This window comes from Numida meleagris, chromosome 1, assembly GCF_002078875.1.
Source record: "Numida meleagris isolate 19003 breed g44 Domestic line chromosome 1, NumMel1.0, whole genome shotgun sequence".
In the NCBI taxonomy this organism is placed as follows: Eukaryota; Metazoa; Chordata; class Aves; order Galliformes; family Numididae; genus Numida; species Numida meleagris.
The window spans coordinates 158,800,377-158,814,161 of NC_034409.1; the positions used below are offsets into that span (position 1 = coordinate 158,800,377).

Sequence of the window (13,785 nt, forward strand, 5' to 3'; positions counted from 1 at the left end):
TGCTACATGCCTCAGCAAAAATATCCAATCAGCATTAAGGGAGTAAGCTTTAGATGGCAATAGTGGATAACAAGTATTATAAAAGTAGTGCTATACCTTTGAATAAAAAAAGCTTTTCTTGCTGCTATTGTGTGTGTGTCTGTGTGTGTGTGTGAGTGTGCTTTCAAGTGGTGCCGAAACCCGGGAACGTGTATGTGTGTTTTCAAGAAGGTAGTTCTACTGTAACTGAACCCATCAACAAAATTATAGAACAATTTACATTTTCGCTTTTGGCGTGAGTTCCTATTGTACGTCAATATTTTATAGTTACAAAAGCTGTATTAGCATCTCATCCCAAAGGAAAAGGAATCAAGACCTCCCAACTGTAATATTTGAATCTTCCTTGACTCCTCCCAACTGCTTGTGGCATTCGTGAACTAAAAAACATGCCTTCACCATATAGATATGTTTTTTTTTTTTCCATATCTGATAAAAAAAAGCAAGAAGTTCCTTTACCCTTTTGATCTTTTTTTCAGCAGTTTCACAGAATGCTCATACTGTCTTCAGCTCTTTCACAGACTTTAGAACACTATCATTTGGTACTGTAGAAGACTTAAAACACACAGGCTGCTTTATAGAAAATAGAAATTATGAACTTCCTCTGCACTGTTAATATCTTTAAGGTACAAATAAACATTTTTGCAAGAGCGTTTGTCTAGAAATGATAAATATTATGCTTTCTCCTCAGAATTCCACAGTAAAAAAGGGTATTTTACCTGTCATTCCTTTAACACCCTAACTTAATTTACAGTAGCTTTTTCAGTCTACCTGTACTAAGAAAATAAAAATGAGGTTGAAAAATATATATTTTTTTCTAAGTAGCAGTTCATCATATACTGCATATACTGTTTTGTGTTTGTAATACTTATATCGCTATGCTTTGTCCTTCTGGATAGATGTTGAAAACAATTGAATTGATTAAGAAAATCTGATAACTCTAGAGGTAAAGTTTAGAAGAAGAAGAAGAAGAAGAAGAAAAAGAAGAAGAAGAAGAAGAAGAAGAAGAAGAAGAAGAAGAAGAAGAAGAAGAAAATTTACACATTTTGTCAAAAGGAGTGGGAGTAATAGCAAGAAGTTTAGTAGTGGTTAACTCACTGACATTTATCTGACAGCGCTTTTTCTATTATACAAGTAGGTTGAATAGGATAGATGCATGTAATGTCCATCTATTGACAATTTAGTGCTTAATATAGTTATTTCTAAGAAGAGAATTCTAGAACAATGCTAGAAACTATCAATTTCTTATGCATTTACTGAAGTAATGTCTTGTTTAAGAAATATGAATACAGAGGAATGAGTCACAGGACAGGGGAACAAATATTTCTTCGAACATTCTAGCAGAAAGATTGACAGTTCCACCACCAGTCAGAGGGAAATAAGTGTTTCTAGTTATGCAGAATACTTGAATTCAGTCTAAATTTAATTTTAATCTCATTAAGTTAAAACAATCCAAATGGGTGGAACAATCCATAAGAAATTATGCTAATTAAAAGGTCTTAAAAATCATTACATTTTTTTGTTTCCATACCTGATTAAAGTGCAGATAAACTAAGCACAGAAAGAGCTATTCTACTGATAGCATCCTGCCACAGAAAAAAAACTATCAGAACAAAGAATAGATCTGTAAAAAAAGATCTGTAAAAAAAAATCAAATAGTTTTTTTTTAGTTTTGAATACATTATGAAAGTAGCAGTTTTGCAAGATTACATATTTCAGAAGGAGAAATGTTTATTCCTGTAAGATGTGCAAATAAGTAAACTCTTACAAATGAGCAGCGTGAAAGAAAGCAGAAAAGTCTGTAACTTTTTTTTTAAATGCACTTCTACAGTTAAACATCAGATACATTGAAAGTGAATATCTGCCTTGGTTTGTCTTCAAAGTATTTCTTAAAAGAGCAATCAATATCAACTTTAGTTTGATTTATTATGGTTTCAGAAACTGTAATGGTAAGGTGGTTGGTATTTTGTTTGTTGTCTTTCTTTTGTTGTTTTCTTTTTCCTTACCTTGTTTTTCTCATACTTTTATTTTTCTTTCTCCTTTTCTTGTTTTTGTTTTCCTTTTCCTGAGCTATTCAGAGAAGGACCTATGTGTCCTGAGTGATAACACATTGACCATGAGCCAGCATTGTACCTCTGTGGCCAAGAAGGCCAATGGTATCCTGAGCATGGTCAGCAGGTAGAGGGAGGTGATCCTCCCCTTCTACGCTGCTGTGGTGAGGCCTCTTCTGGAGTACTGTGTCCAGTTCTATGCTCCCCAGTTCAAGAAAGGTAGGAAATTTCTAGAGATAGTCTTTGTGGAGAGCCACAAAGATGACCAGAGCCCTGGATCATCTTCCTTATGAGGATATATATATATATATATATATATGTATATAGTCATAACTATTATCCTTTTCCTTTTCCCTATCTTTGTAAATAGTTTTATCTCAACCCACATGTTCAACGGCTTTTTTTTTTTATTTTCTCTGTCTCTCCCCTATCCATCTGGGAAGGGGAGGAAGTGAACAAACAACTGTGTGATACTCAGCCACCTGTTGGGTTAAACCACAAAATTCCATAACTTTATTAGTGTCAGTTCTGGACTGTTGTCAATATTTTATATACTGATGAAATTGGTATGCATCTGCATAGACAGGAAACCTGAGAAATTACAAGGTTTTTCAGTTCCATCTAGTGGCCTTAAGTGGTATATGTTTCAAAACAATAAATTTACAATAATAACGTTGATGATAGAAAAAATAATAAAAATAAAACTAAATTGTTGTTTAACATACAAATTAGAAACAAAAAGATGCAATAGTAAGGAAATGTGTCTCAAGAAATATCCCTCAAAACAAATAAGCCCCTTCTAATGCCCCCTCTGATGTTAATAAATCTACATATGAGAAAAATGTTTTCCGATATCTAGACTCTATGTGTCCTGCAGGTACGAGATAGCAAACATTTAAAAGCTTTGGAAGCCACTATATTGCCTTTCATAATCATGTAGGATGTTAGTTTTAGATTTATTTTTCTAAAATAAAAAATGAAGAAACAAGTAAAAAGATGAATCCTTATTTCTGTCTTCACTGGCCTCAATCATAGTGATGCTGTTTTTAAATATACTGTAATTTCATGTTATTGCACTGTAGAGTGCAGACTGATCATAATTACAAAGTGACATTAAACTACAGAGTTTCTCATTGTGCTTTATAAATACTTGCATAGATTCTGCAGTGAATTATTTCTTGTTTCCTGTGATGTTGACCTGAAAATAAGTATTTATTTTATCTATAAAGTCACCTTTTCCTTATTAGCATTCATTAATTAAACCCTTGAAATTAAGAGCAAACAGACGAAGAAAAATGTCAGCTATTATGTTTGCTTCACGACTGAGATAAGAACAATGTAAGGAGCATGTGAAAGCATATATCATGAGATTAAGCATAAACATAAAGAGACCATGTAATTCCAGAAAAAAATAAAAACTGGAGTTATAGTGCTCAGAATCACTATATTCTTGATGGACAATAGAATAACATACTGTTCATTACATTGTTCATTTGACAAATATGCAGACCCACCAGTTTTCTGTACTCTGTGCAGAACCAGTTTCCTAAGTATAAAGCATTGGATCACGAACTAAATTATGATATTAAATGATATTTATAATGTATAAATATATATATATGATATATATGTATGTATAGATTTGATTTTTATAAATACATAGCACGTCGTTTTTTTTGTTGTTTGTTTTTAGATTAGTTTAGTGGTACAAACTGCGAAAACAAATAAACAAGCAAAAACAGTAAATATGATATAGAACGAAATAAGTAACCTGCAGACTTTTAGTATCGAACAGACAAACTCGTCTTTTAAAAAATCTTTTCACATTTTCTCATCACTGTATAGATGAGCTTTTTCAAACATATATTCAGTTACAAAAGCAGTGCACTCCTGAAACAAAGGAGGAAAAAAAAGAGAGAGGGAGAGACATGGACATACTGGAAAGAGTCCCATGAAGGGCCATGAAAACAGTGAGGGGACTGGTGCATCTCTTCTGTGAGAAATGGCTGTGAGAGAGCCAAGGTGCAGCAGCAATCTCATCAGCATCTGTCAGCACCTGAGAGGAGCATGCAAAAAGGCCAGAGCCAGAGATGTCCAGTGACAGGTCATGGAAACAATAAACACAAACTGGAACAAAGGAGCTTCTTTCAAGCATCAAGAAACATTTCTTTTTTTTTAATAGTGATGGTGCCCTAGCACCAGAAAAGGCTGCCCAAAGAGGTTGCAGAATTTCTTTCTCTGGAGACATTCAAAAGCTCTTTGAGTATGGTCTTGGGCAAGCAACTCTAGGATTAGAATTGATGTCAACATACCCCTGGGGATTCCTGCTTTAATTTTTTTTTTTCCAAAATATTTTGGCCACATATGAGAGAGAGAATTAAGTTTATCAACTATAGTATTTAAATAAATGTTTTGTTAAATTTTAAGTGCATTTTCTATTGTCTTTTCATAGCCTAGCTTTAAAGTAGAAATGTCTGAAAAGTATATTAATTAACTATTTTTTCTGCCTTAATTTGTCTTCCAAAAGCCAGATTTTCCAAAACAGTGAAACTCCCATTTTGTCACCAACATAGAGTGTTTATCTTTTCAGAAGAGTTCAGAAATCTGAATCAGTTGGTCTCGTTATGGCACATGTATACTGAGACACATGGTTATTCATTTACCTGCTGCTCTGAATCAGTCACTGCCTGTTAAATGTCCAGGCACCTAAATGGGAACTGTAAATAATGCATTCTTTCAGAAGTCTAGTCCATGATTCTTTACAGATGGGTTGATGTTTATATCCTGAACTGCCTATGCACTATGCACTGCCTATACTTATGTCTCCAGTCTTCACTGTACTAAATCTTCATGATGTTGCTAATCACATCAACATTTTTTTTTAGTTCCCCTGCTGACGACAGGTTATTTAAATTTAAAAAAATAATAATAATAACAATTAAAAAACCCCACAAAAACAGAATCAGCATCTGGGCCACTTCTTTTATTCAGCATTAATTTCAGCTCCTTCATTTATTAACTGACCTACTTCATTTCTGTTTCTTTTCTCTCTGAGATATGACTTTGTTCTTATTGTCATGTTATCTAACATTCATTTATTCTTTCTTTTCATTGAATTGAAAATATACAAAGAATCTCCTTTAAAAGTCAGTACTTTCTTCTGTGTCTATTTTCCATCAGTGTTAAGTAATATTGTTTATGAAATCCCACTAGTTTATCTAGGAGTTTAGTATATCTGAGAAATCCCTGGCTCCACACTGCTTGTTACTTTCTCCTAATTGGAGTCTAATGACTCCATGAAGACTTCCCTGTTATTTGAAGCATAGCAATGAGTTGTAGATTTCGTGCTTTGTGGGGCTGGTGGGGGGAAATATGCAGATGAGTCTAATGTTCTATTTAGTGGTGAAAGTACCTGGAACACCACAGAACTTGATTATAAGTCTCTGAGGGCTAACTGAAGCAGATCCAACAATTCACTACACATGAGGAAAAAAACACCATCAAAACTCCGATATATTTCCATGTTGAATTATGCAATCACAGCACAGACTTACATTCTGAACATCCTTATTTCCAGATAATACAGAATAGTCAGACAGAAAAGAACAAATAACCTTGCAACTAATGGGCTTCAGACAAAGAGGACAAACAAATCTATCTGAAGAGGAATTCTTGATTATCCCAATGCCATATCTGTCAGGAGATTATAACATTTCCATAGATATTCAAGAACGCTTATCCTCAGCACCACCTTGTCCTAAAAGAGTATATTTTATTTAGTTTATATGGGAGGAAAATATAAAAAGGTCATACACTAAATTCTAGGATTTTTTTTCCACATTTGAGCTGAGAAACTGCATGGTTAAAGCTTATCTGAGTAATGATAAGAATGAGCTCTTACCAACCCTCATGAACACCCCATCTACTAATAGATAACAGATGCTGGAAAGCGTAATAGCAGACCAATGTAACGACAGTGTGAGCCAAAGAGCTTTGGAATTGCTATTACTTCAGTGTGCTCAGATAAGGCCTCTAAAGATGCCAGTGAGGCAGATAACAAATGCTGAACGCCTGATCAGTTCCTTCCTCTTCTGTTAGTCTCCTTGTAACCATATCCTCCAGCTGTGAGAATTAGACTCTGCCTTCCCAAGTATCTTCAGTCTCTCAGGGACCAAGGAAAAAAAACCAGACAACCTATACTCTTCTTCATGCCAAAACGATCATTTACTATTATTTTCCACAGTTAATCACTTCTAGATGGATGCAACAGGGCAAAAACATATAACTGATTGTGGTGAAATGATGTGCTGTATGCACCTTCTCCTGAAGGAGCCACAGATGTCCTATTCCAGTGTTCTCTGGCAAAACTTATAAAAAAATTCCCTGCAGAAACAAAAGAAGACATAATAGAAAAGAGAGTTATTCATGAAAATTGAGCCAGAATATGATTTTTTTTCTCCCATTTGTATGTTCTTCCTTGGCAAATGTATACCTGGTGTTTCATATATTAGCATTATCCATTGTTGTTTCAGAATACTTTTTTAAGAATATTCAGTTTTTCCTTATATGTGCTTTGTTTTATTTTCCAGCATATTTCATAACAGTTGTGAAACTTTCAATTTTTTCTGATTACTATTAAACATATGTTTCCCACAGTGTAAAAACAATAGGAAAAGGAAGCAATAAAACTGTTTCCAGAGAATGTGATACTTCAGATTTTAAGAGCAATGTGTTACTTAAAATATTATTGATTTTCTAATATCATCTGTGCATGGGAAGTTTGGCTATTTAGAAATATCTTTTATTACTAAAATAGCAATGTTTGAAATCTGAGAAAATGCTGGAAACTATTTCTCTTAACATGTTCTTGTGCTGTAATATTGGCTACAGACATTACAGTTTCAAATTATTGTACAATTATATTCATCACATGATGACAACAATGAGGAACTACAGAACATTTATGAGGACTAAATGATATGGTATACTAAAGATATTAATTTCAAAATAAATAGTATTGAGTCCATTTGTTTTAGTTGCAGCTGAGACAGAATTGTTTTCTTCATAGTGTCTGGTATGATGCTATGTTTTTGTTCTAGAGGAAAAAAACCACCAATGTTTATAGTTGCTGCTAAGCAGTGCCATATAGAACCAAAGCCATTCTCAGCAAAGGGCCCAAGGAGCTGGGAGGAACAAAATTAGGACTTCTGACTTAAACTGGCCAAAACGGAGATTCCATAACATTTGACATCATGCGGAAGGAATTTTGAAGGGAGTGGAAATTCATCTGGCTCTCTTCCGCTGCTTGGGGGGTTAGCTGGGCTTCGGTCAGGAGGTGGTGAGCAATGGCTTGTGCATCACTTGTTATTTACATTCATATTTGCGGTCATAACTATGATCCTTTTCCTTTTCCCTATCTTAGTATATATTTTTATCTACTTTTTTTATATTATTATTATTATCTCCCACATCCTACTATGAATAGAGGGGAAGTGAGCAAATGACTGTGCAGTGCTTTGCCACCTGCTGGGTTAAACCACAACAGTATTCTACTTCAATAATCCTACTTCTGCTAAAATAAATAAAAAAATAGAGAGGTTATCAATTTTTTGCAGACTAATAAAAAAAATAATAATTTTAAACAATTAAAAATTAAAAACAATTAATTAACTTTGACTTTTTCTTGCTATTATATACTTAGAATAAATTCAGGTTTCGTGGCCCGGTTCCATGACGAATGGGACGGGGACCCACGGACCCACGCCCCGGGAAAAGGGAAAAGGGAAAAAAGGGTAAGGAGATGGCCCTGAGAGCAAAGAACAGCAGCAACAATCTGAGGAGAAACAAACTAATTTACTAAATAAGATATCGGAATGCAAACAACACACTATAATACAATATAATTACAATTTAAGCTGATAAATCCAATACAGAGAGAGAAAATGTCCCATAATCAAGGTAGGCCTTACTCTACTACCGACGATAAGACAGCTGGAGAGCAAGGTGCTGCCAGGACAAGAGACAGGCAGAAAAAAAGGAAGAGGTCTTGTGATCTGCAAGTTTTTATCTTTTCCCTCTGGCCGGAAATGGTAACAGAGGAGTAAAGTACCGTGGGGAATGTAGTAGTCCGTCTCTTCTGAGAACCAGGTACATACAGTACACGATGTTATGATGTAGAATACCAATAACGGAAAATCATAAAACCATGACAGGTATATAAAAGAGTTTTAGATATGTATTGAGGAATAATTGTTGTTTGTGGTGATTTGACCAAATATTCTTCATTCTTTTTAATGACCTTCCGTTAGTCCACAATGGAACTTAAGGGATTTATCTCTCAGAAACTTAGGATTTGTAACACATTCATTTGCAACAGTTGAAGAGAAATAAACATTAAAAAGGAAAAGTCAACTTGGCTATCTACTTCAAGGAAAAGTGACTCACATAATGAAAACATCTATTTCTTTCCAGCAGCAATAAAGGCTAATTTTTTTGAAGTATTCCATATAGATAAACACACTTGGGCAAAATTAATTGCACTGGGAAGGCTTTTTTTATTTGTTTGCTTTTGTCAGAAAGCTTATGTGTAACTGAAATATTTAGGCTGAGGAACACATTCACAGTCCTGTAGATGTCCAGCCTAAGACAATAACCAGTAACAAGAGCTTATTTGCATAATTAACTCTTCATTGTTTGTAGTTACAACTTTTCACAGCCTATTGTTGCTTCTAATCAAGTATGTGGCACTTGTTTACAGTCTGAATTAGGGACTGTACTCAAAATCTACAGGGCTCAAGGCATGCACACTTTGGTGCCAATGAGATGCTTTTTGTCTGAAGATTCATTTCTTAATCTGATACTGCAGTGCCCCACATTGTTTGATATACAAAAGAGAATTGCAGTGACTTCAGTGAAGAAAATGACAGAAAACAGGAGAAGAAATGGAAATAGTTTTTGTTGTTGTTGTTGTTTTAAAGGTCATTTACTATAAGGATTTCAAAGATTCCGGTGGAATTAGTTATTATCAAATGAAACAACCTTCTTTCTGTTTCTTTCTCTTTAAGAGTAGAACTTCAATTTTACCAAATCTTGTTTCAACAAGACATTAAATCCGTCTTCCCCTTTGTTTAATATCAGTCTTTCAGGGAATATCCAAAAGCAATGTTCATTTTAGAAGCAGAAGCCTTTATCATCTTCCATGTTGTTATAATACGTATATTTTTTATGGATTTTATATGCTCCTAAATCACATAGACACCTTCAAAAATGCCTTGCTAACTAAATCATAGCATATTATTACAATGAATTTTCCAAAGCATGGTTCTGAAGAGTCTAGTGTAAGGAGGGACTACTAACTGGTGTCTACAGAGGCTTGTAGACTGATTTTTCATTTTTGAAATCTCCACAGAATTTTCCTACCCTATTGGCTAAAAAATCCATAGAATCATAGAATCATAAAAGGGACCTTAAAAATCATCTAGTTTCAACACCCCTGCCATGGTCAGGGTTCTCAACCGCTAGATCAGACTGCCCAGGGCCCCATCCAATATGACCTTGAATGCCTCCAGGAACGGGGCATTCACAACTTCTCTGGGAAACCTGTCCCATCACCCTCCAAGTAAAAAATTTTCTCCTGACATCTAATCTAAATCTTATCTCTTTTAATTTAAAACCATTCCCCCTTGTTCTACCAATATCAGACCATGTAAAAATTCTGTCTCCCCCTTGATTATAAGCTTTTGTGTATTGGAAGGCCACAGCAAGTTCTCCCTGGAGTCTTCTCCAGGCTGAAAAAGACCAGTCTTCAAACTGAGACAGAGAGCTTTATTACTCCTAAAACACAGATAAGTGGGAGGATTCCTTACCCATCAGGAAATCCCAGCCACAGGAGAATTCAGTATTTTCGAGGTCTGGAAGCCTCTGCTGACAATTTATTGATGGAATCCATCTCCTCTGCGTAATCAGCTTTTGCTGTGTCTGAGCTGATTAGGAAGTGAAAATGCAAGCACTGAAAATCATTGATTGCTGTAATTCCTGCCCAGTCTCAAAAATATGTGAACAATGGAGGGGAATGGTATACATAAGTCTACCATCCCAAGGCCAAGACATTTAAGAAAGAGTAAGAAAACAAGAAGTTTGACAGCTCTTCTCTGATCTGGAAGTATGGGCTTAGCATAAATCCTTTCAGGCCCCTACTGAGCTATATTTTTATCCCCATTTTCTAAATCAGAAATTAAAATTACCATTCTTTATATTTCTTGAGTAGATGGTGGTGGAATGTGTTAAATTCTACTAATATCAAGAGTAGTATGGAAAGAGAGGAAAACAAAAAGTATTTATTTGTTTTCTTCTATTTTTTTCCCAAACAGTAAGATCTTTTTTTTAATTTCCCAATGATATGTTAATGACCAGTAAGTTCAGAGAAAACAAAATAATAGAGAGAGAGTGAGAGTAGAAGAAAAAAGAGATCGACCAGGGATAAGAAAAAGAGTAGAGAAGGTTCTGGAAAGAATTATGAATTAAATGAAGAAAGATTCGGAGACGCAGTGCTCAAAATATGAAGTCCGGAAGACAATGGTTATAAAGAGAGGGTTAACAAGATAGATTTGGCTGTGGAAGGAATGTTTTTCAAAATATTTTTCTTCCTTGATATGAAAAGAAATTGTAAAGCAGTTATTCCTTTTGCCTTTTCTGCTTTTATTTTCACTGTTTATGAAGCAGGAGAAACATGTACCATCACAACAAACCTGTGAGACACAGAATTTTAGTATGCATGAGGAACCCTGACGCAAAGTGAGTGCCTGAAAAGGCTATCAGGACAATGATGCCTGCTGCATCTGGCTTTGAGGTGGTTTAATCACTGGGTAATATCAATCTGATTATTCATACTTATTTTGGATGTAATTCGTACTTATTGTGGACGTAAAACAGCAATGAGAGACATAAGGAAAAAATCAGAAACATGAAAGTCTTTCAAAATTTTTAAACAGATTATTTTCCTGGTAAAATAACACGACAGAAACAAAATAACATCTCCCTGAAGCAACTTTTATTTGCACACAGTATTTTAAAAATATATTTTTCAAGGGAGAAACTTAATTTGATTATTCATTTATTTATTTCAATTTGCCATGTTTTTAATTTCCAAGTAGATGGTTTACTGCTTCTCTCAAATTCGTTCCATGACTCCATGTTTTTTTTTTCTCCTCTCATCTCTATTTTTTCTTATCCCGTGCCCAATATGGTAAAGCCTATCTGAATATGTTTTCAAATTCTGATGGCCTGTATTTCTTATGTGATCCTTAAATGTATTCAATTTTTACTTTTTTAAAGATCATATCTGAATTAGCTTCACTAAAATAAAACCTCTAATACAGTTTTCTTGAAGTATATGTAAAGGCATATAATTGCCTTTGTGGAAATACTGAAGATGTTGCAGAGAATAAGTCAGTTATTGGTCTTAAAATCAGGAAAAAAAAGAGCCCAGGTTGACAGAATTCCCGTAGGTGAAAAGCTTATTCTGATCAAGATAGCAAATTCAACTTCATTTTGCCATTGTGGGGCAGCAATTTTCCTGATGCCTGTGGACATCTCCAAAATTTGAAAAATAAATTAGAATATTAATGTAGTACTCCTTCATATACATCGAGTTGTTCCCTGTTAGATTAAATATTATATACTGGAATGTCATAGATATTTTTTTAGGATCATAATATCTCTTCCCCTTGGATATTTTTTTCCTTTTTTACTTCACTATTTTTTTTCTCTTGACATTCAGACATACATACATTTTATTGTATATTAATACGTTTTTAGTTTCTGTCTGAGCTATACTTTCCTGAAATGTGGTAATTTACCTGTTACTGATTAATACATAAGCACAACCTAAATCAATACGTTCAGTTGCATACATCAACACGTAAGATAGAATGTAGTTAGTGAACCTGATTTGAATGAAATTGAGCAAGACCTTTATTTTAACTCTAGTGCAATTAGTAATACTGTTTTATTTTTCTTTCATCTCATTTTAAAGAGGGTAAACATTTTCAGAAGAAAATGAACAGGTAAAGTTTATTCTCAAATGCTTCTGTGTGTAGCTGAACCAGCACCACAGAAGAATTCATTTCCTGTGGGCATGAATTGTTTTTTCCTGAAATTAAGTGGAAATTTGAAATGAAGCCTTAGATCTCAAGTGCAATCAACAGACCTAGATGCAATTTAAATATATTTTAGAAGTTCTAGTAATGGGCTCAAAACAGACTTCTATTCTACTGATCTGAACAAAACCCAGTTACAGTATAAATACTTAAAACATGCTATGATCTGTTAACTCTTATTGATTTACATATGTGGCTATTTGAATGGTATGCACCACTGCTGTCAGTCCCTTGTCGTGAACTATAACACAGTAAAGGTCTTATATGTAAGGATATTCCATTAGTATTCCTTTTTATTGGCAGAACACTTGGAAATGTATATTACTTGCAATTTATCTATAACATTTCAGACTGTGCTCAGAAGCTTCTCAACTTGAAATTCACTCCTGATTATAATAAAATAGTTGTATTTTTTTTAATTTGAGATGTTGCCTATGTTATTAACAGTAAAATAAATATGTCCAAATTTCCCAACAAAGACAATATACAGTTAAGACAGCTGATTTCAATATTATTATGCCAGAGATGGAGTTAACATTCAGACAAAGTACTTTTTTCCCTGTACTGACTACAGTCACAATGTTAGGACAAAATAAAAGAAAATTGATGAAAAAAGATAGCATGTACTTGATGTTGATGGAATGAATGTTTGTGTCTAATACAACTGCAATAACAGTTCACCCAAGTGAAAAAATGGTCCTATTTTGCTCCCAAGGTCAATGACAGTTGAGGTTATTGACTATATAAATGCTAAATACAAAGTTTGAATTGTCCAAGGCTACATTAACTTGTACACTACACTTTTCAAGGTTTCCCAGTTACACTAACAATTTGCTTTCCTTACTAACTTACTCCATTTCTATTTTTTTGTTCTTTTTTTCATTTTTTTTTCTCCCAATAGTCATCTCAGCCTGTATTTCCTAAATGTCAGGGAACAGTTGTCACCACTATCTAGAGAAAAATATTGTATTTAATAAGCAATTGTTAGGTTATCTTAACAATACTTAACAGAGAACAGCAGCCCCATGGGCACAATATGACACTCACTTGGGAGTGGCTCTCCAAACATTTCACAGATAGAGGGTTTCATTACTGGATTATATTCAGGACATATTGTAGGACGCAAGGGAAGAGCATTTGGGGGTTGCAAAATACTTATTACAGGATGTTTAGAGAAGGAATCAAAGAGATTGAAAAGGATGGAAGATAGATCTAGATGATTTGGGGAGGAACAAGTGTGGGAAAATATCACAGAATCACAGAATTGTAGGAGTTGGAAGGGACATCTAGAGATCACTGAGTCCAATCCCCCTGCAATGCAGGCAGGCTACAGCAGGCTACACAGGTAGGCATCCAGGTGGGTCTTGAATATCTCTGGAGAAGGAGAATCCACAGCCTCCCTGGGCAGCCTGTTCCAGTGCTCTGTCACCCTTACTGTGAAGAAATTCCTTTGCAAATTGTTGCAGAACTTCCTATGCTGAAGTTTATGGCCATTTCCCCTTGTTCTGTCCCCACAGACCTCTGAAAAGAGGTTGGCCATG

General features: G+C 34.6%; 1 long non-coding RNA gene across 1 annotated transcript in view; it reads left to right on the top strand.

Annotated features, from left to right (window-relative positions):
• Window positions 1-3,082, top strand: part of LOC110408709 — a 10,384-nt gene extending 7,302 nt beyond the window's left edge. The window contains exon 2 of the long non-coding RNA XR_002444511.1: window positions 983-3,082. This is a non-coding gene — a long non-coding RNA (uncharacterized LOC110408709). The remainder of the gene's footprint in view (window positions 1-982) is intronic.